The 20468-nt window shown below is 49.0% G+C and overlaps 1 long non-coding RNA gene across 1 annotated transcript; it reads left to right on the forward strand.

Moving 5' to 3' along the window:
• The first annotated feature begins 1145 nt into the window (after positions 1 to 1145).
• LOC113625796 (uncharacterized) lies at positions 1146 to 3219 on the forward strand. Its single transcript, XR_003434870.1, has 2 exons — positions 1146 to 1894; positions 2427 to 3219. It is a non-coding gene; the product is annotated as an uncharacterized LOC113625796 (long non-coding RNA).
• Positions 3220 to 20468: the final 17249 nt, after the last annotated feature.

Raw genomic sequence — 20468 nt, forward strand, 5'->3', positions numbered from 1 at the left:
TTCTTAAATATTTCAAATGTCTGAAGGGCGCAAGCAATCTATATCCCCAACTCAAAAAAACTTATGACAACCTTAAACAACTCGTTAAAAATCCAATAAATCAAAGTTGTAAGTACAGGAACTTTCAACTTCTTGTATACGTTCCAATAGCATTTACAAACTTTGTCAAATGCTCTTAAACTTTTTAATTTAAAAATTACAAGTCTATCAGCCATAAAAAGAAACGAAACTGAGTTATTCGTAGTGAGGTGGATGGACCTAGAGTCCGTCATACAGAGTGAAGTAAGTCAGAAAGAGAAAAACAAATACCGTATGCTAACGCATATATATGGAATCTAAAAAAAAAAGGTTCTGAAGAACCTAGGGGCAGGACAGGAATAAAGACACAGATGTAGAGAATGGACTTGAGGACACGGGGAGGAGGAAGGGTAAGCTGGGACGAAGTGAGAGAGTGGCATGGACATATACACACTACCAAACGTAAAATAGATAGCTAATGGGAAGCAGCTGCATAGCACAGGGAGATCAGCTCGGTGCTTTGTGACTGCCTGGAGGGGTGGGATAAGGAGGGTGGGAGGGAGGGGATATGGGGATATATGTATACATATGGCTGATTCACTTTGTTATACAGCAGAAACTAACCCAACACTGTAAAGCAATTATACTGCAATAAAGATGTTAAAAAAAATTACAAGTCTACACTTAATTATACACTTTACATAGAAATGACAAACCTATTTTGTCAGACTCCCTAATATGCCAGATTCTCCTAAAGATTACGGACATGTTAAATATCCGATATACAGATGTGACGCTGACAGAAGGCAGATTAGTGGCTGCCTCGGGTCAGGGTTTTCACTTCATGGGGTTGCGGTGAGATCGACACCCAGAGAACACGTGAAAAGGCCACCTCCAAATGAAAACAGGCAAATGACACCTAACTTTAGGCTTAAAGGCATCATCCAACATTAACAATTTTTACAGTTACATCCTTAGCTATAAACTTCCGAAATAAATAACTTTGACTTATTGAACTTATCAGACAGTTTACCTAAATCATCTCATTTAATCCTCACAACAACCACACGAGGCAAATAGTGTCGTCAAAGGCAAAAGCTGCAAATTAGACCAAAAGCAAAGTATGAATCATGCCCCTCACAGCCGGTGTGTTCTCTGCCCTCGTCCTTGGCAGCGGCCTGTGTGTGTGTGTGGGAGGCTCCCATCGCCACCTCCTTCTCACGGGCAAAAGCTGAGGCACAGAGACGCCCAGGCACCTGCCCCAGGTCACAGAGCACCTTCTCTCCAGCACCGAGAGGGGCGCTCTGAGCCTGCAGGGAACATCGTGCACGTCAGCTAGGCACTGGCTCCTTCGCACCCCGAGGCACCCCCCAAAGTCCTCAGCAAGAAAACACGTTTCCATTTAAAATGAATTCTCAGTACATTGGACAAAATTCAGGTTATTGCTTCTATGATCCAGCGTTTCTCTTTTAATGAGTTCTCAAATCTGGGGAGTGGTGTTAACATGGCTGAAGGCGTGGTTAAGAAACTAATTAACTACAGCAGCAAAGTCGCCACCCAGCGTGGGCTGCACGACCAGATCTCCTAGGACCGCCTCTACTAGTCAGACGGGGCTGGTTCGGACGAGACGCGGAACAGCTGCTGAGAATCCTCGCACCCATTTGGAACTGACCCGTTTGGCAAGTCCGGCTAACGTGGAAACAGTTCCTCCCTGTTCACCTGTGTTCCAGGCCTCGTGAGACTTCCGTTTGCTCTTCGTGCCCTCTACGCTCTGTCTTGGGAAGCTTTCCCTGGTGAGAAGTGATCTGTGGCCTCCGGATCATGTTGAAGGTGGCAGTCGGCTCGGCCCAGACCTCCAGGCATCGTGAGACTGAGGGTGAGGCCGGCTGGAGGCCCGAGGGCCAGGGACACCCCACGTTCTGTTCCAGCCCAGCCTCTGCCTCCTCAGGTCCCCCACGGGGTGAGGGAGGGGCAGGGGGATGGGCAGGGCCAGCATCACCGCCTACCTGGAAGGGCCAGTAGCAGGAGGAACACCCCCGCCCCGGCCCCTGTGCTTCAGATGGGTTGGGCTCAACTTGGTTTCTGCCCGACCATCTAAACGTCCTGTGTTGCAGGTTGGGGCAGCAAAGGACACGGTTTCAGAGAAGGTCACTCCTGCCAGGCTGGCTGATTCTTTCTGCAAAACCAGCTCTGCTGAGACAGAACGCGCGTTTGCCCCGCATGCGCCAAAGTGCCACTGCCACTGGGGCCGTGCCCGTCACCCCACGGGCTCCCCGTGCCCCTCAGGTCACCTCCCCTTCACCAGCACCGCCAGGCTGCCCTCCAGCGTCACAGCCCCGTCTTCTCTGGAATTTCACACAAATGGAAACACAGTATGAACTCATCTGTGTCTTTTTCACTCCACACAGGGCTCTCAAGATTCCTGTCTGTTGTTGCTGTCTCGGTAGTTTATGCCTTTTTACTGCTGAGAATTCCAGGATTCGTCCATTCACCCGCTAGTGAACCCTCTGGGCGGCATGGGGGTGTATGCTGAGGAACTGCCTCCCATGGCTGTAGAGGCTGATGACCCCCGAGGTCTGCGGTCGACAGGCTGGGGGCCTCGGGAGCCCATCGCGTAAACTCCAGTCCAAAGGCCAGTAGGTTTGAGACCCAAGAGAAGCCAATGATTCAGTCCGAGACTAAAGGCAGGAGAAACACAGTGTCCCGACGCAGAGCCGTCGGGCAGGAGAATTCGCTCTTCCCCACGGGGGGTCAGTCTTTTCATTCTGGTCAGGCCTTCAGCTGCTCGAATGGGGCCCACCGTCAGGAGGCGAGGCGTGCAGCTCCATTGCTCATCTCATCCTCAAACACCTTCCCAGACACACCCGCGATCACGTTTGGCCAGATACCTGGGCACCCCGTGCGTGGCCTGTCACGTTGACACTACAGTTAACCATCACGAACGGTTTGCTGTTTGGGGCTGATGTGAACATTTGTGCACAAGCCTTCGTGGAGACACATTTCAGTTCTGCGAGTCTGACCACTGGGTCGTGGGGTGAGCGCACATTCAACTTCTTAAGGAGATGGCCATAGAGGAAAACAATAGAGTGGGAAAGCCACCAATGAGTAGGAGAGCTTCAGGTAAAGCTGCCTAGTTCTTGGCAAATAAATAAACATGGAAGATAAATATTTTTATTGAAAATAGAGGAATCATGAAATATACACAGAGATCTCAGATTTCTTTACATGCTGTTTTTAGGGGTTAGTTACTTGATTATATCTTTGGCAGTTAATTCAGTGGAAAAGGAAAATCCCAAGTTACCTTTCAGGAACCTGCGTGTCTCCGTTTTACGTTGCCTAATAGGCCGTGGCATCTGCAGAAAACACAGTTTCTTTTCTATGCTGCGGCTTCGGCTGGGCCGGGCCGGGCTGTCAGTGTTGGTCGGGACCGTGGTCACCTGCAGGGTGGCAGGAAGGTTGACAGTGGCTGGCCGTTGGCTGACGCAGGGCGTCTGCCGACAGGAGGACCAGGGCCCATGCTCAAGGCCGCGGGAGTGGCGGACACAGGCCAGCACGTGCCTCAGCCTCTGCTGGTGCCACACCTGCCAACCCCCCATGGCTGCGGCGAGTCCACAGCCGAACGCAGGATCAGGGGAGAGAAATGGCCGAGGAAATGCTCAGCGGCAGTGCCAGTGATGAGGCTAGAGGGGAGGCCAGAGGGGACAGCGGAAGGGGGTCGTGAGAAGAGGTCAGATTCCAGACAGAACTAAAGACAAGCCACTGTGATGTCCTGTTGGATTCATGGTGCAAAACAGAGAGGAAGAAAGGGGTCAAGGGGGCTTCCCTGGTGGTGCAGTGGTTGACAGTCCGCCTGCCGATGCAGGGGACGCGGGTTCGTGCCCCAGTCCGGGAAGATCCCACATGCCGTGGAGCCGCTGGGCCCGTGAGCCATGGCTGCTGAGCCTGCGCGTCCGGAGCCTGTGCTCCGCAACGGGAGAGGCCACAACAGTGAGAGGCCCGCGTACCACAAAAAACAAAAACAAAAACAAAAAAACAAGAAAGGGGTCAAGGGTTAATCTGAGCCTCAGTATCCATGACCTCATAGGAGGAACTCGGGTTAAGGGTAACGTCCATCCGAGGAGCGGACAGACACCCAGAGCCTGGCACCCAGAGGACCGCACACTCAGCTTAACAGTTAGAAGAAGAGGGGCCTTCCCTGGTGGCGCAGTGGTTAAGAATCCGCCTGCCGATGCAGGCGACACGGGTTCAAGCCCTGGTCCGGGAAGATCCCACATGCCACGGAGCAACTAAGCCCGCGCACCACAACTACTGAGCCTGCGCTCTAGAGCCTGCGAGCCACAACTACTGATCCCACGAGCCACAACTACTGAGCATGTGTGCCACAACTACTGAAGCCCACGCGCCTAGAGCCCGTGTTCTGCAACAAGAGAAGCCACCGCAATGAGAAGCCCGCGCACCGCAACGAAGAGTAGCCCCCGCTTGCCGCAGCTAGAGAAAGCCCGCGTGCAGCAATGAAGATCCAACGCAGCCAAAAATAAATAATTTTTTTTTAAAAAAGCAGGGTTTATGTTCTAAAAAAAAAATTAGAAGAAAAGAATTAGAAGTCCCTCCCCTGCTCCAAAGACTGCAAGAAACGTTGCTGCTTTAAACCTTGGTGCCCAGGGGACAGGGTATCCTGCCCCAGGTACTTACAACCATCGCTAGTTCTCATTGCAGATTTGCAGCCTAAACACACGTTCCTAGTTCAATAAAGTCGCTTCACACTGAGAGCTGGATTTAAGGCATCTCCAAACGGGGAAAAAAAACCCCTGCACTTCCTCTCTGGAGGAATTTTTCTTTATCTTTCATCTCTAAGAAACCCACAAATGATTTTCCAGTGAGTAGCAACTGGAGAGGTAATACTCTCTTTCCCTTTCAGCAACCAGAAAATTCCATTTTTTAATTTACTCTTACAGAGCTCACAGATAAAACTCATACAGGCACAAAAGAAATGAGCCTCCAGGGACTTCCCTGGCGGTCCAGCGGTTAGGACTTGGCGCTTTCACAGCTGAGGGTGCGAGTTTGATCCCTGGTCCGGGAACTAAGGTCCCACAAGCCACTTGGCCAAAAAATTAAAAAATAAAATATTAAAAAAAAAAAAAAAAAGAAACAGAAATGAGGCTCCATGATTGAGAATAAACAGAAACAACAGACAGCAGAAATAGACCTACAAGGACTTTAGGTTTTAGAATTATCAGACAGAATGTAATTGAACTATGTTTACTATGTCTAAAGAATTAAAGGCAAGATTAAAAATATGTGCAGAGAACAAGAAATTATAACTAATGACCAAATAGAAGTTCTAGAAATTTTAAAAAATAATAATGATATTTGAAATTTAAGACTCAATGGATAGATTGAACACACAGATGAAGAAACACTAAAGATACAGTTGAAGGAATGACTAGAATGTTGCAGGGAGAGCCACAGAAATGGGAAGAATGAAAAAGAGGTTCAAGGACGTGAGGACAGAGAGTGAGGGTCCAGGGTATGTCTAATCAGTAACCAGAGGACAGGAAACAGAGAAGGAGCAGAGACAATATTTGAAAAGATTACAGCTGAGAATTTGCCAGGATTAATCAAAGATCCTATCCATAGACTCAAAAGCCCAATAGATCTCAAGTCCAAGGAAAAAATATCTACACCAAGACACATGATACTGAAAGTACAAACACCAAAGCATGAAGAAAAATGTACAGGACACTTAAAATCCCACCCCCAGAGATAAACTTGGCTAATGTTTTGATTTATTTTCTTTGAGATATTTTCCAAGTGATCATATTTATTCTGATATTTTTTTCCTAATATACTATGAACATTTTCCAGGTTAATACATTTTCTTCTAAATCATAATTTTAAAGGCTTCATGACATTCCACCATATAAATGTATGACAATTTGTTTAAGCAGAATCCAATTGCTGGACATTTAAATTATTTCCGATTTTTGGCTCTTTTAAATAGTGCGTGTGGTACATAAATCTTTTCCACATCACTGTTTCTTTAGGACACATTCTTCGAAGGGGAATTGCTGGGTCAAAAGACATAAATTCCATTGAGACTTTTGATGTATCTGCCCCCCTGCTTCCCAAAGAGACCAGCAGTTCCCGTGGACAGAAGTCTCCTCACCTAAGGAGAAGATGTCCAGCTAACTCTGGACGGCTCGGTGGACGCACTTCCCAAGTTAACTGATTCTCATTTACACATCAGTCCCAAACCAAAAGAGCTGATGCTTCTATACTTGTGGAAGAACACAGACCAGGAGCTTGGGAAGGGGAGGCCGCCCCCGGCTGAGGACTTCGCTGGTGAAGGGAGGGGAGATCAGAGCCCCCCTGATGTGGGACCACTTCACATCCCACGTAGGAACTGAAGTGACCAAAGTCCCTCGGGAACATAGAAAATATGGGCATTTGAAAAGCTTTTCAGCTCTTTTAAAACTTTGCTTCCCTGTTCTCCAAAATGACCATGCTTCATTCACTCGGACAAAACAGTTTAAAATGCGGTTGCCGTCTGTTCTATAGCAGCCAGACAGCTGTTTATAATAAAGGTGCTCTCGGTTCACGCTGTGTGGCTGAGGGCGTTCGGCCTCTGATCGCAGCCGTAATCTCGTGTTCACATTTCTCTCTGGTCCAGCCTACTTGACCCTGCTTATTGAAGCACTTTTATTGTGCTGGTTCAAAGGACAAGGGATTGAGCAGAAACAAAAGTGAGGTCTGAGGATTGTGCGCCCGGTCCTGCCCTACCGTCCATGAATAGAAACTCTGGAATCCGGCCGAGCCACTTAATGGAAAACTCTGACTTCTAAAAATTATTCCTGGTTCTTTTTTCAAGCATCACAATTCGCCCAGGTTGAAAGAGGAAGGTCCGTCTGCTCACGATAGGAGCACAGCTAGCTAGGTAGCCAGCCATATCCGCCAGGTTCCTCAAATTTTCCATAAAGGGCTGGGTAGTAAAGAGTTTAGATTTTCAAGCCAGACGGTCTCCGGTGCAACTGCTCAGTTCTGCTGTTGCTGCTCGAGAGCAGCCAGACTGTGTGAGCCCCTGGCGTCCCCGCACACCAGGAAACCCCCCAGAGGCCGGGGCAGGACCTGGCCTGCAGGCAGCAGCTTTGCTAGGCCCTGGTTCTCAGCTGACAGTCACCTCGAGGGGCCCCTCCAGCCTTGAAGTCCTTTGAATCTGTCAGTAGGCTTGGCATGTGGCATTTGGATTAGGTTGCCCGATGCCGGCTGGTGTGGGGATGAGGGTGGAGGGAGAGGAAATTGCTCCAATCTGCAGAGGCAGACACACCCTGGCAGTAACACCCGCCAGCCGTGGAGACTAAACGCCCTGCTCCCTGCCTTTGTCTCTTGGCTTAGATGTTGACGTTTGAGTCTTGTTTTCTTTTTAACTCAGATCCTGTTAAATTCTCTTCAGTCGGGGTAAATCTTCCAGTCTACCAATCTGTTAAACCTGTTCTCAGACGTTCTTGTGACGAGGACACTTCACCTCCCGTGGACGGAAGCCTCCTCACGTAAGGAGAGGAACCTTCACCGCATCAGAGGCCAGGCATAAGCTCATGACGAGACTGTGTGGATGGGAAAGGGCCAGTGGGCTGAGTCTGCCCTCACAGAGCCTCTCAGAGGCCAGTGAGTGGGAACACATTGCCCTCTGACAGTTGCAGTGCCTGCTTCCAGGGCGGCCTCCGGAGGGAGGCTGGGCTCTGATCTCCACTCCCTTCACCAGCGAAGTCCTCAGATGGGGGTGGCCTCCTCTTCCCAAGCTCCTGGTCTGTGTTCTTAACTCAGCATCCCTGTCGGCCCCAGTGCATCTGATGCCCGGGACCCTCTTCAGCCCCGCCCGCCTAGCTCCTGGACGTGCCCTATTTGTTCTTCTCTCTCTTCTCCTTAAATGTGGCCATTCCCAGAGTCCCTGTCCTTTGCTCTCTTCCCTTTAGGGTTCTCCTGAGATCCCGTCCATGCCTAGTCTGTCATCACGGAGGTGCCCTTGCTCTTCAGGGTCACACCTGGATCCCGACAGCGCAAGCAAAGCTGATGAAAGGTCTGCCCGGGCTGTGTGCTGCTCGCCACGGCCCTCCTTCAGAACCTGAGAACGACCGCCAGCTCCCGTCCCCTTCAATCCCACATCCCGCCCGCGCTTCCGCCCCAGTTCCCCTGCCTGGCAACTCTCACGTTTATTCCTACCACCTGCTCCCTGGCCATCGGACTGCGTTCTCTGCCTGCAGACTGGGCCCAGTTCAGCCCATCCTGAACAAAACCACTCATATTAATATTTTAAAGCTCCATTTTGAAGTCACTCACCTATTTAAAAACCATCTGTGGGTCCCATTTAAATAAAGCTTCGAGGGCTTCCCTGGTGGCGCAGTGGTTGAGAGTCCGCCTGCCGATGCAGGGGACGCGGGTTCGTGCCCCGGTCCGGGAGGATCCCACATGCCGCGGAGCGGCTGGGCCCGTGAGCCATGGCCGCTGAGCCTGCGCGTCCGGAGCCTGTGCTCCGCAACGGGAGAGGCCACGATAGTGAGAGGCCCGCGTACCACACACACACACAAAAAATTGCTCAGGGGAACTACATTAAAAATACTTATGATCTATCAATGCCAAGGTAGAATATAAATGTAATTGTATTTATATACAAATCACATGAACATATGCATAAGGACCAGATGGAGGAAATATTGATATGCCAAGAGGGTGAGGTTTCAGATATATTTGTTGTATTAAAATGTTTCCCCTTTATTATAACAATTTAATATTCTTTACTGCTTTTACAAAATAATCTTACCCAAAATATTTTTTTAAATCTAAAGCAGAATATTTACCAAAAAGAATGAGAATTGTCCAGAAAGCTATTATTTAAAAATCTTAACTCCAAAATGTAATTAATTACTTTCTACTATGTCTGATTAAAAAAAGCTCTTTAGAATCTGTTTTGCTTCCTGCTCCTGGTTCCCTGCAGGTCACCAACATGTGGTCCATCAGCCCCTCATCACAGCGTCACTGTGTAGCTGTGGCTCTTTGTTGTGTGTTGACTGAAAGCTTGACCACATGATTATCTCAGAGATTCAATTCAATAGGATGGAGAAGCTTCTGGTCCACATCACCAGACTAGGGGGAGAAGAAAGACAAACGGGGATTTAAACCATTACCTCTTATTTCAGAAGGTTTGCTTTTTCACAGTCTTTGAGCAAAACTCACCTAGATTTGAGGGCTTCTGGAATCTACCGCAGAGTTGAGATTTCAGTTACAAAATCAACCCATTTCTTTCTTGGTTGATGCTCCCCCGAGTCACTGGAAATGTCACGCACAGGAATCCATCCCACGTTGCCAAAGAGAAAACCTCGTTCCTTCTTGCACACACAGTGGGGAACAAAATCATGAATGCGCCCGACCAACACATACAAGGCTTTCAAGACGTGGAGGCATGAAGCTGCTTAACTACCCACCAGCTTAAGTCAAAACATACTGTTTTTCACACAGAGGAACAAGCTCAAGTGTATCCAGACAGGCTCTGGAACAACAGCTAGTACTTCAGTAAAGATTTTTTTTCCTTTCAAGTTCTGGGGAAAGGGCATAGTTTTTCTCCTGCAGCTTCTCAACTGAAGAATGTTGTAAGCTATCAACTTCCTGTAATAATAATAACAAGAGTTACCCTTCAGTGCCCACTGTGCGCCGAGCCCTACTGCAAGGCCAGCCCCACCTCTGGACCCGGGCACGTGGCCTGCAGTTGGGGTGTCCGGTGGTCCTGGGGCCCGTCTACGGGCACAAAACATGACCAGAACGGAACCAGGCGAAGAAAGACGGACTTTGCAGAAGGAACAGCAGGTGTGGGGAGAAGACACTTTGTCCTGGGCCGTCTGGGGAGGAGGCCAGGCCCCCGGGAAGGCTGCCCCGCCGTGGATGCCCCACCGCCTCCAAGGAAGGCCCCAGGGGATCCTCTGTCCGCCGACTGGGTGCAAATCCGACGCCTCCCCGGCGGCCTTCAGAGAGGCTGGTCCTTCCTCCAAGCCTCTCCACCTGCCACCACTCCCGGATCAGCATCTCTGTTAAAGTCACGAGCGAGCAAATGTTTAAAAGGATTATTCGGAAACGGCTCCAGCAGCGCGCTCAGCCCGCCCGCCCGCGGCGCCCCCTGCGGAGCCTGTCTGCGATGGGGCCGTTCCCGGCCGCACCCGGGCCAGGCGCCTCAGGGACCCCGCACATCCCATGCACTCCGCGCATCCCGGGACCGCGCGCATCCCGGGGGCCCCGCGCATTCCACGCACCCCGCGCCAGCCCGTCGGTGCAGAAGCAGCCCCACCCTCGGCGCACCCCCTACCCCCGCAAGGCCTCTCGGTGAGTGCCCGACGGTGACTCTCCCGGAACGTCCGGGTCGCGCTTGTTGGAGCCTCGGCCCCGGGACTCCGAGCACAGCGCTTGGTCGGGGGTCGGCGGACCCGCGGGAGAAACGAGCGCCCCACCTCCCCCCCACCCACAGGACACAGGTACCCGACCGCAGGCTCGCCCCACGCCCCCGCGCCTCCCCTCCCCGTCCGTCTGTCCATCCGCCGTCTGTCCTGTGTGACCGCGGGGAGCCCGCGAGGGCCGCTGTCCCACCTCCAGGGCGTCCACGTACGCCCTGGTAGGGGGGCGGTGCTGGGACCCAAGTGCAGCTCCCAACACACCTGGTTCGTCGCTGGGGCGAAATCACGACCCAGATAAGGAGGCGAGGCGGCGGCCCAGGTGAGGAAGGGGGACACTGACGCTGGCACAGAGACGACCAAATTAAAATTCACGCTCAGGCTAAGTCTCAAGCTCCTCACAGACGTTCCTATTTCAAGTCGCGAACGTGAATTAATGCTCTTTCTCTGAGACTCATATTTTTAATGCACCAATTTTTATCAGACTTAAAATTTCTCATTCTTATAAAATATACATGGAACTCTCCACTGTAACCATTTTTCAGTGTGTGGTTCAGCGGCATTAAGTATATCCACACTGACGTGCAGTCACCTCCACCATCCAGCTCCGGAACTCTTCCATCTTCCCAAGCTGAGACTCTGTACCCATTAAATACTAATTCCCCATTCTCCCTCCCCTCAGCCCCTGGCACCCACCATTCTCCTTTGTCTCAATGAGTTTCCCTATTCTAGGTACTTCATATAAATGGAATCATAAGTCTTTTCCTTCTGTGTCTGGCTTATTTCACCTAGCACAATGTTTTTAAGGTTCATCCATGTTGTAGCATGTATCAGAATTTCCTTCCCTTTCAAGGTTAAGTAATATCTCATTGTATCTACACACATTGTTTATCCATAATCTATAAATATTTGGGTTGTTTCCACCTTTTGGTTATTGTGAATTAATTTTTTTTTTCAGTAGTACATTTACATGATTTAAAAACAAAGCGGTACCAAGGGCAAATAGCAAGACCTAGCCGTCTCCTGTCACACTCCTGATTCCTGTCCTGTTGCCCAAAGGCAAGAACTTCCATATCACTTAGCTCTTTCCTCTGGTCATTACAACCGTATTTCTAAACATACTTGCAGTGCATTTTCTTGAGTTTTAAAATGTGTATCGTCTCCTGACTCCCCACCACAGAAGACTGGCCCTGCTTCTACACCCACCCTTCGTGTACCCACCCAGAAACGTCTCCCTACACCACTGTCCCAACACAACCACATCCCACATTTTGGCAAAATACGTTTCAGTGTTTATAGTACCGTGTGTGCAGTCAGGGTCCAGCCAGGAGACAGCACACCAGTAATACGAACAGAGAAAATTTAACACAATTATTAACTAGTAATTAGGGAATTGACAACTCTAAGTGTGAAAACATCGGGGCAGGGAGCTGCTGTCTCTGCCCTCCCCCCCACCCCGGGCAGAGACCTGTGCTTGTGACCTCCTGTTGGCAGAAAAGGTGGGTGATGTGCCAACGCTGAGGTTTCAGTGAAACCTGGCCATCTTGCCTGGAAAAGAGAAAACCAACGCCTGAAACCCAAGAGAAGCCAGCCCCTTACTCTCTCCAGGCCCTCCAGTGCCCTCCAGCGAGACCTGACACTGTGACATCACAGAGGAGACGTGTGCAGGTCCAGCTCCAGCACCACAAGGCAGGGCCGGGACGCACCCTGGTCCCGACCCGTCACCTCCCGCCCATCCTGTTCCTGGACCCCCATTTTTCCCTTTCATCCTTGGTCACCTCATTTTGGGGGGGAATTGCGTTGCTTTTGGACAAATGTGTCCAAAAGGTAAACTTCCTGAGAACTTGCATACCTGAACACACCCTGGAAGTCTGGCACGCTACAGAACTCCAAACTGGAAATCACTTGTCTCAGTTTTAAAGGCACCGCGCCACTGCTGAAAAGCCTGATGACATCTGACTCCTCATCTTTTGTATGTGATCTGTTTTTTTAATCCTTCCTCTGTGGATCCCTTTAGAATCTTTTCTTCACATGCAGACTGTTTAAATTTCCCAACAGTGTGTCTTGGGTCACAGTCTATAGTTACTCGGTGCGCCCTGGGCCCTCTTCCGTCTTCCTCCCCTGCATTTCCTGTTCTTTCTGGAAGTTCTGGTTGTTTCGTGTTGGACCTCCTAGGCTGAAGCTCAGGTTTTCTTTTGTCTCATACTTTGCCCTTTTTCATCTTCTTGCTCGACTTTATGCAAACCTTCTCAACCTTGTTATCCAGTCTTTCTACTGGGTATTTCCATCGTATATATTTTTAATATTTATTTTTGGCTGCGTTGGGTCTTCGTTGCTGCGCGTTGGCTTTCTCTAGTTGTGGCGAGCGGGTGCTACTCTACATTGCTGTGTGGGGGCTTCTCATTGCGGTGGCTTCTCTTGTTGTGGAGCACGCGGGCTTCAGTAGTTGTGGCACACATGCTCAGCAGTTGTGGCTCGCCGGCTCTAGAGCGCAGGCTTAGTAGTTGTGGCGCACGGGCTTAGTTGCTCCGCAGCATGTGGGATCTTCCCGGACCAGGGATTGAACCCACGTCCCCTGCATCGGCAGGCGGATTCTTAACCACTGTGCCACCAGGGAAGTCCCTCCATCGCATTTTTAATCTGTCTTAACATTTCTTTTCCATAGCTTCTGATTGCTTCCTGTATGTTTATCTTCCCTCAGATATAACTTAAATTTTTTAAAAGTTTTCTTCTGCTTCCTCCACGGTAGTTTTTTCTTGCACCTTCCTTTTATTTGGATGTCCATCTTTCCAGTTGGAAGTTTCCGTCCTTTCTCCAGAACGAGAAGACACCAGACAGGAGGCTGTGGACATGAGCAGGGGCTCCTGCCAGACTCAGGGGAGGCTCACCGTGGGGAGCAGACTGGGGTCTCTGCCTCTTGTCCTGGGCTCGTCTGTTTCCCGCGGTGGGCGTGTGCCCCAGATCTCCAGCTTCCTGGGCGCTAGGCTGGGTCTCCCACCAGCCCTCCTGTCGGTCCCGCCTGGCGTCTGTGGCCCTCAGCCTCACCCTCCCCTGAGCCTCCAGACTCCATGGGCCTGGGGAACGCTGCATTGCTAGGGCAGAGGATTTTGGAGAGGGCTAAACAGGTTATTTTACAGACTTTTAAACCATCTACTACACCCTATCTTCAGGGTATCTGCTTAATCCAATTCCTGGGATGCTGGGGCATAAATCACTAGCTCTTTGTTGGATGTATTTCTAGACACTAGTCTAGTGACTGAACACGTGGTGTCTGGAGCCACCCATGGGAACCCTAGTTCCATCACCTCCTAGCTGGTGAGCTTGGGCAAGTTACTCAGCCTCTTTGTACCTCAGTTTCTCCATCTGCAAAATGGGGATGATACAACTACCCTACAATGGCTCCTAGTGAGGCCAGCACACAACCCACAGCCCAGATCTGGCCCACAACCTGTGTCTGCGTGGCCTGTGAGCTGAGAATGATTTTTACATTTTTAAAAGGTTGAAAAAACTCAAAGAACAACATGAGACAAAACTGTTAAGAGGCCCACAAAGCCTAAAATGGTTCCTATCTGGCCTTTTACAGATCGTAAAAGCCTGGCTTTCAGGGCGATTGCATCAACTGAGTTAATGCAGCTAAAGTACTAGAGCAAAATAAAGCCATTCTTCCCTTTATTCCTCAGTTTGGAGATGTTTACTTTCACACGTGTGATGAAGTCCATAGCGTATCGACAGCACTTAGAGCCGCTGAGCCCACACGAGAGCCCAAAGGGCTCAGTTAATAGAACAGACACCCCAGCTTTTAGAGGTCAGAGAACAAGGGGGATATTATCAAAATACCAAGAAGAGGCGTTATACAAAGTAGAAGAATCAGGAGAACGTAGAATACGGGAAACTAAGTTTTAAAAAGCATTTCAGAAAGAGGCAGTGACCTGCAGCTGCTGGCTGGCTAGTAACACGAGGCCTCAGTCTCCACGGGTCCTGGTGACACAGTGAGCTCGCCTAGTGGGATGATGGACAGAAAACTTCTCAACATTTCAGAGAAAACAGGAGTTAAGGACCATGAGGACAGACAACTCTGAGGAATTCTGCCACAGTGTGAGGGCAATTTCAGAGGATTTTGAAAGACAAGCCCTACAAGGGACCGCAGGCTGGCAGGAGAGGCCCACGTGCTGTAGGTGAATGTGACGGGGACCCACGGAGCCTTCTGCCGGCTTGGACACCTCTCATGTTTTCCACTGAAGTAAGAGGCAGGGCAAGCAACTCAGCACACCTCGCCCACCGCCTGTTTCTGTGCAGCACACTAGCCAACGATGACTTTTTTACATTTTTTAATGGTTCAGAAATTAATTTAAAATATTTCGTGACATAAGAAGTTTAAATTTCAGTGTCCACAACTAAAGTCTTATTGGAACACAGCCATGCCTTTGCAGCTGCGTATCCTCCAGGGCAGCTTAGATGCACAGGGTGGTCCGGCCTCTCCCAGCAGCGGGCAGGCAGTGCTTCATGTGCTGGGTGTATTGCTCGTGCCCCCGTGTCACGTATTTATTTTTTTTACCAGTGCAAACCCACCACGTTGAAACAAAACGTTCTCCAGATGTCACGCCACATCACTGTTATTGAATTACAGGGCGTTTGTTGTGCTGCTTTTGCAAAGACCCCCAGCTGTGCTGAAGGAATGAGATATGCACGACACGACCAGACCGGGGCTCCATCCCGGGGTTTCCAACTTACGAGAGAGCGACGGTCAGAAAGCTAGAAAACGCGATGGAATACCTCATTCCAGCAGGCAACCAAAGTCAGTTTCCAAGCGGCTCATCCGTCGGCCAGGTGCGCATTTATGGAGCAAATCAAATCATCTGATTGCAGCAGCCACAGAAATGTATCCAGAGAAAACAAGCTCAGCCTTTTGGCAAAAGAGTAGCTCAGAGTTGAAGAGTCAAAAATTGAAAAATGAGGCAAATGTTTTCAAGTGCTTTTCCTCAGCTCTTGAAGAGTGAAAAGATTTTTTACCCAAATGGCTTAGCTGTCTCTCCAAGAAGTCAATGCCGAGTCTGAAGGGACTGAAGACTGGCCTCCATGATTTGCCTGTAGGTGACAACTACAGACAAGAATGTCTTCGAACAAGCTGACGCAACACTCACTCAAGAAAACCTGAAAGCGGCATCTGGGAAGATGTGACTAACGGTGCAAAAACGCGTGTGGAGTAGAAGCCGCCTTCGTTGAAATGGAAGTGTTCAGGGGGTTATCCGCTCACCAGCGGGCCCTGAGGTGAACATTGAGCCAGAGGTGTCAGGGCAAGCCCCTCGCGGGGACTCTCCCGCCATCAGTTCTGGGTGTTGGGTCACAGGCCACACGCAGTCCACGGCCAGGCGGCCCCCGGGCCGAACAGGCAGAACGGCACCCAACCACTGTCACAGGAAATCAGCTGCTGTTGCAGGCTTGATGAAGTTCCCATTTTAGGTTAAGTCAACCTAAAATGACGAGCGCTGGGCGTACCGCCCTGCGCCCCCATGGCACGTATTTATTTCTTACCAGTGCAGACCCACCACATCAAAACACAGTGTTCTCCAAGGCAGTGCTTGTACACAAAACACACTGCAGTTACTTCCAGCAACAAACGCTGCCTGAATCCCAAGTAACGTCACTTCTCAGGCTGTCCCAAGTGAGAGCAGCAGCACCTCGGTTCCCACACACGTTTCCCACACACACACACACATAGAGCAGGTATATCTTCCAAGCTCAATCGACAGCTCCAGCAGTGTTTTTCAAAGACCAATGCAATTGTAAAGGAAAATTCCGTGTTTCAAATTGTACTTAGCTTTTGCAACTGAGGAGATTCTCTCTAATCTTCATTTGGAAGTGATGAATCTGCAACATAATGACTTGCTAAGAGGCAAACATCAAATTGATATCAAAATCTGGGAAGTTGTACAAACGCCTCCCAAGTGAGAAACGTGCTTAATTAAATCCCTGTGCTCACGGACTGAGAGCAACATGTGGCCGTACTTATGTTTGAAAACACATTTTCCAAAGAGAAATACATAAAAGCTAAGAGATGAACATTTGCAATCGATTCTGATGACAGTGAAGCCTTCCATCCTCCTCATTGTAGCTGCGTATTAGGAAATGTTGTACTCAATTATTATACTTCGAATTTGGTCAGTAGAAACCCTGTGGAAATGTGTTTTCTCTTGCAAATGCCCACATACCATGCTTCACGTTGTCTCGAATATTGACTCTGGCCCTTTATGTGCGTTTACTGACCCCTGAGCTTCAGTACGGGGGAAAGTGTTAGATTTGAGGAGAGAGGAAAAGGTCTGAAGATAATTGAGGAGAAACAGTGGGTGGCCAGAGCAGCGGGTGAGGGGCAGGCAGGGCACCTGCTCCAGGGCCGGCTGTCCGTGGCCTCCAAGTCCATCTGCCTACCTTCCAGAATTCTGCTGCTGCTCAGCCTTTACTCTGGTCTTGGTAGATGCTTACGCAACATTCCTTCTATCAGCGGAAGCAGTTCCTGGATGGCCGGCGTCGAGCAGAACAGGAAGTGGACAGCAGAGGGGTGAAGGGGCATTCAGACCCGGGGAAGATCTGAACTGGGCTCACAGCTGCACCACTCACCGAGCTTTACTTGGAGACCATATCAACAATGCCTCATGGGCTTTCCCACAGAAAGCACTCCAGCAACTATTCATCTCATTCCCACAGACACCCTGGAAGAAAAAAAAGCCTCAAACTTATGGGAACAGGCAGACAAAATGTCCATCTCCAATGAGCCGGGCGGCCACTTAGTTACGGCGAAACGAAAAGCTTATGTGTTCACAATTCGCTGCAGCTCGTGTAGGTGAAACTAAGAAAGCGGGACTGAAAACAAAACAGAAGGCTCCCATTAACAGCAAGTCCTTCCACGGATATATGGCTTCTCTCAGTGAGTTTCCTACAGGGGGCCTTTCAAACTCTGACCCAAAAGCATATTTCAGTACACAAGTACAGAACAACTTTCATGAGAAAAATGCCCGTATTAAGTTCTATTCTGTTCAATTCTATTTCATTTTTTTTAAAAAATGTTTGTGGCAGATATTTTAAAATAAATTTATTTATGTTTCACTCCGTTGGGTCTTCATTGCTGCACGTGGGCTTTCTCTAGTTGCAGTGAGCGGGGGCTGCTGTTCATTGCGGTGCGCGGGCTTCTCATTGCAGTGGCTTCTCTTGTGGAGCACGGGCTCTAGGCGGATGGGCTTCAGTAGCTGTGGCTCGAAGGCTCTAGAGCGTAGGCTCAGTAGTTGTGGCGCACGGGCTTAGTTGCTCCACAGCACGTGGAATCTTCCCAGACCAGGGCTCGAACCCGTGTCCCCTGAATTGGAAGGCGGCTTCTTAACTACTGGACCACCAGGGAAGTCCCAGAAATTTGCATTTTTAACAAACTTCACAAGTGATTTTTAAGTGTCTCTATTTTGATCACGACTACAAATCATCAAGACGTACATCCCAACCCCTCGGCCGTCATAAATGGAAGGTTACAGGAGCTCAAGCAGCACCAGCGAACGCAGGGCAAATCGGACTGACACACACAAAGCATCCAGGAGACTAGCGTCAAAGGCGAACCAAAATGCAGGCGTTATTTCACGGATCGCAGGTCATGCTCCCCATGGTTCACTTTCAAGGTGCTTGAATGTTAAGGTACTTACAATCAATAATTCACTCAGGGCTTCCCTGGTGGCACAATGGTTGAGAGTCCACCTGCCGATGCAGAGGATGCGGGTTCGTGCCCCGGTCCGGGAGGATCCCACGTGCCGCGGAGCGGCTGGGCCCGTGAGCCATGGCCGCTGAGCCTGCGCGTCCGGAGCCTGTGCTCCGCAATGGGAGAGGCCACAACAGAGAGAGAGAGGCCCGCGTACCACACACACACACAAAAATGCTCAGGGGAACTACATTAAAAATACTTATGATCTATCAATGCCAAGGTAGAATATAAATGTATTTATATACAAATCACATGAACATATGCATAAGGACCAGATGGAGGAAATATTGATATGCCAAGAGGGTGAGGTTTCAGATATATTTGTTGTATTAAAATGTTTCCCCTTTATTATAACAATTTAATACTTTACTGCTTTTACAAAATAATCTTACCCAAAATATTTTTTTTAAATCTAAAGCAGAATATTTACCAAAAAGAATGAGAATTGTCCAAAATAAAAAAAATAAAAATTCACTCAACAAACATTTATGACCACCTAGTGTATGCTGGGAGCTTCTCCAGGTGCTCGGGACAGAGCAGGGAAGCACACTTGCCCCAGCCCGTGACCTTACCTTCTGGTGAAACACCTGCTCCTGCAGCATGGCGCCCGTGACCGTGGCCAGTGGTGCGGCCCTGCCCTATTTGGGCAGTCGGTGCCCACTCTCCCTCTGCAGGATGGGAAGCAGGGGGCACAGTACAGAGACCTGGCCTGCACTCAGGACTGGAGAGCTGGGCTCACTAAGAGCAGGGGCTTGATAAGTTACTAGACCTGTGTATTAAACTTATTTCATCGTACAAGTGATTGTGCTCAATAAGGCCCATGGCCCCATCTTATTCTGACATTCCATCACACTTTCGCTTCTCTCCAACTAGACTAAGTCTTTGAGAAGAGGCACTGTGCTCCCAGTACCTGGCTTAGGGTACCTGAGAGAACCATCACCCGAGTGTTTGTTGAATGAATAAACAATGGCTCCAGGAAACGACAGCAGCCACTCAGAAAGCCCTATCACATTTATGTATAACAGTCATGCTACAAATACTGAGGCAAAAAGGAAAGTAAAAGAAAGCAGTTGTTCTTAAGTCTCAGCATTCAATAATGGCTCTACAACTGCCATTTTATTTATGCCTGTTCTAAGCATTCCTTCCATTTTCCTTTAAATCGAATACACACATTTTACGGTAAGCCTTCAGTTACCTCTACCCAAACTAAGCGATGCTAAGAGAGAAATACTAGATGTTTTATTGAAGGAAAATCCTAGATCTGCCACTAGTTTTATTACAGGCTTGCAATTCCTCATCAGCAAGTCTGAGATCCAAGTTGTTTGAAAATCTAGCTTTTTGTGCTTGTGACAAAAGCCGAGCTAAGCCATGCAAAGCTTTCTGTGGCCGCACACCGCTCACCCCGTCACTACCGATACCTGATTTATCGCTGAGGAGATACTGATTACAGGGTGTTGCCCCGAGCCCACTGAGGGTCCTATGTAACCTACAAGCACACGTTATTTTTGAAAAAGAAAATTCTGAATTCTAAACCCCCAAGAATTTCTGCTAAGGGACTACAGTATACTTACAGTCGTATAGAGACAAAAAAGCAACTGAAGCCTGGTGCTGTACACTACTGCCATCTGCTGACGGCAGTTTAGAAGTACAAATACGTAATCAAAATGGAAACGTTTCATCTGCTCATAGGGTTACGAGCAGCGACACCGGTGATTTAAAATAAATTTGAGATTCTATTTTTTCAAAAGTAATTGCTATGAAATAAATCCTCAGTGGCTGAAGTTCTTTTAAATTTCTATAATGTACTGGACCTCGTATGTTCCATCCACATCACATAACCTAGAAGCGGAATTATCTTAATTCAATGTGGTTTCATACTTTTCAGTATTATCTCTAACTCATGCTCTAGCGACCCCTTTGGGTGCTATTACAAGTTAGTCTGAAAGCCAGAGGTGAGGACTGATGCCACCAAAATGGAACCATTAAAATAACCAGAAATTGCTCCACTGACCACTTCTTATAGAGCCATAAGCAATGTCAAGGTTACAGGAATCTAAATAAACCACAGGTGGTGCAAATTCTATGAAAACTACTCTAGACCATAATAGCCTTTTAGGGTATTTCTGAGTGTCCACAATCTTGTCTGTTTTAAACTATTATGGATACATTCCCTACGTGTTCCCTAGGAGTTAAATAACCATACAAGTATATCTTGTTTACCCTCATAATTGTAACCTTTGGAACACTGCTGTCTTAATCTTTTATTTTCTCTCCCTCCCTAA

The sequence above is a fragment of the Aethalodelphis obliquidens genome, unplaced genomic scaffold, assembly GCF_003676395.1.
Source record: "Aethalodelphis obliquidens isolate GAN/ISIS:26980383/991018 unplaced genomic scaffold, ASM367639v1 scaffold16, whole genome shotgun sequence".
NCBI lineage: Eukaryota > Metazoa > Chordata > Mammalia > Artiodactyla > Delphinidae > Aethalodelphis > Aethalodelphis obliquidens.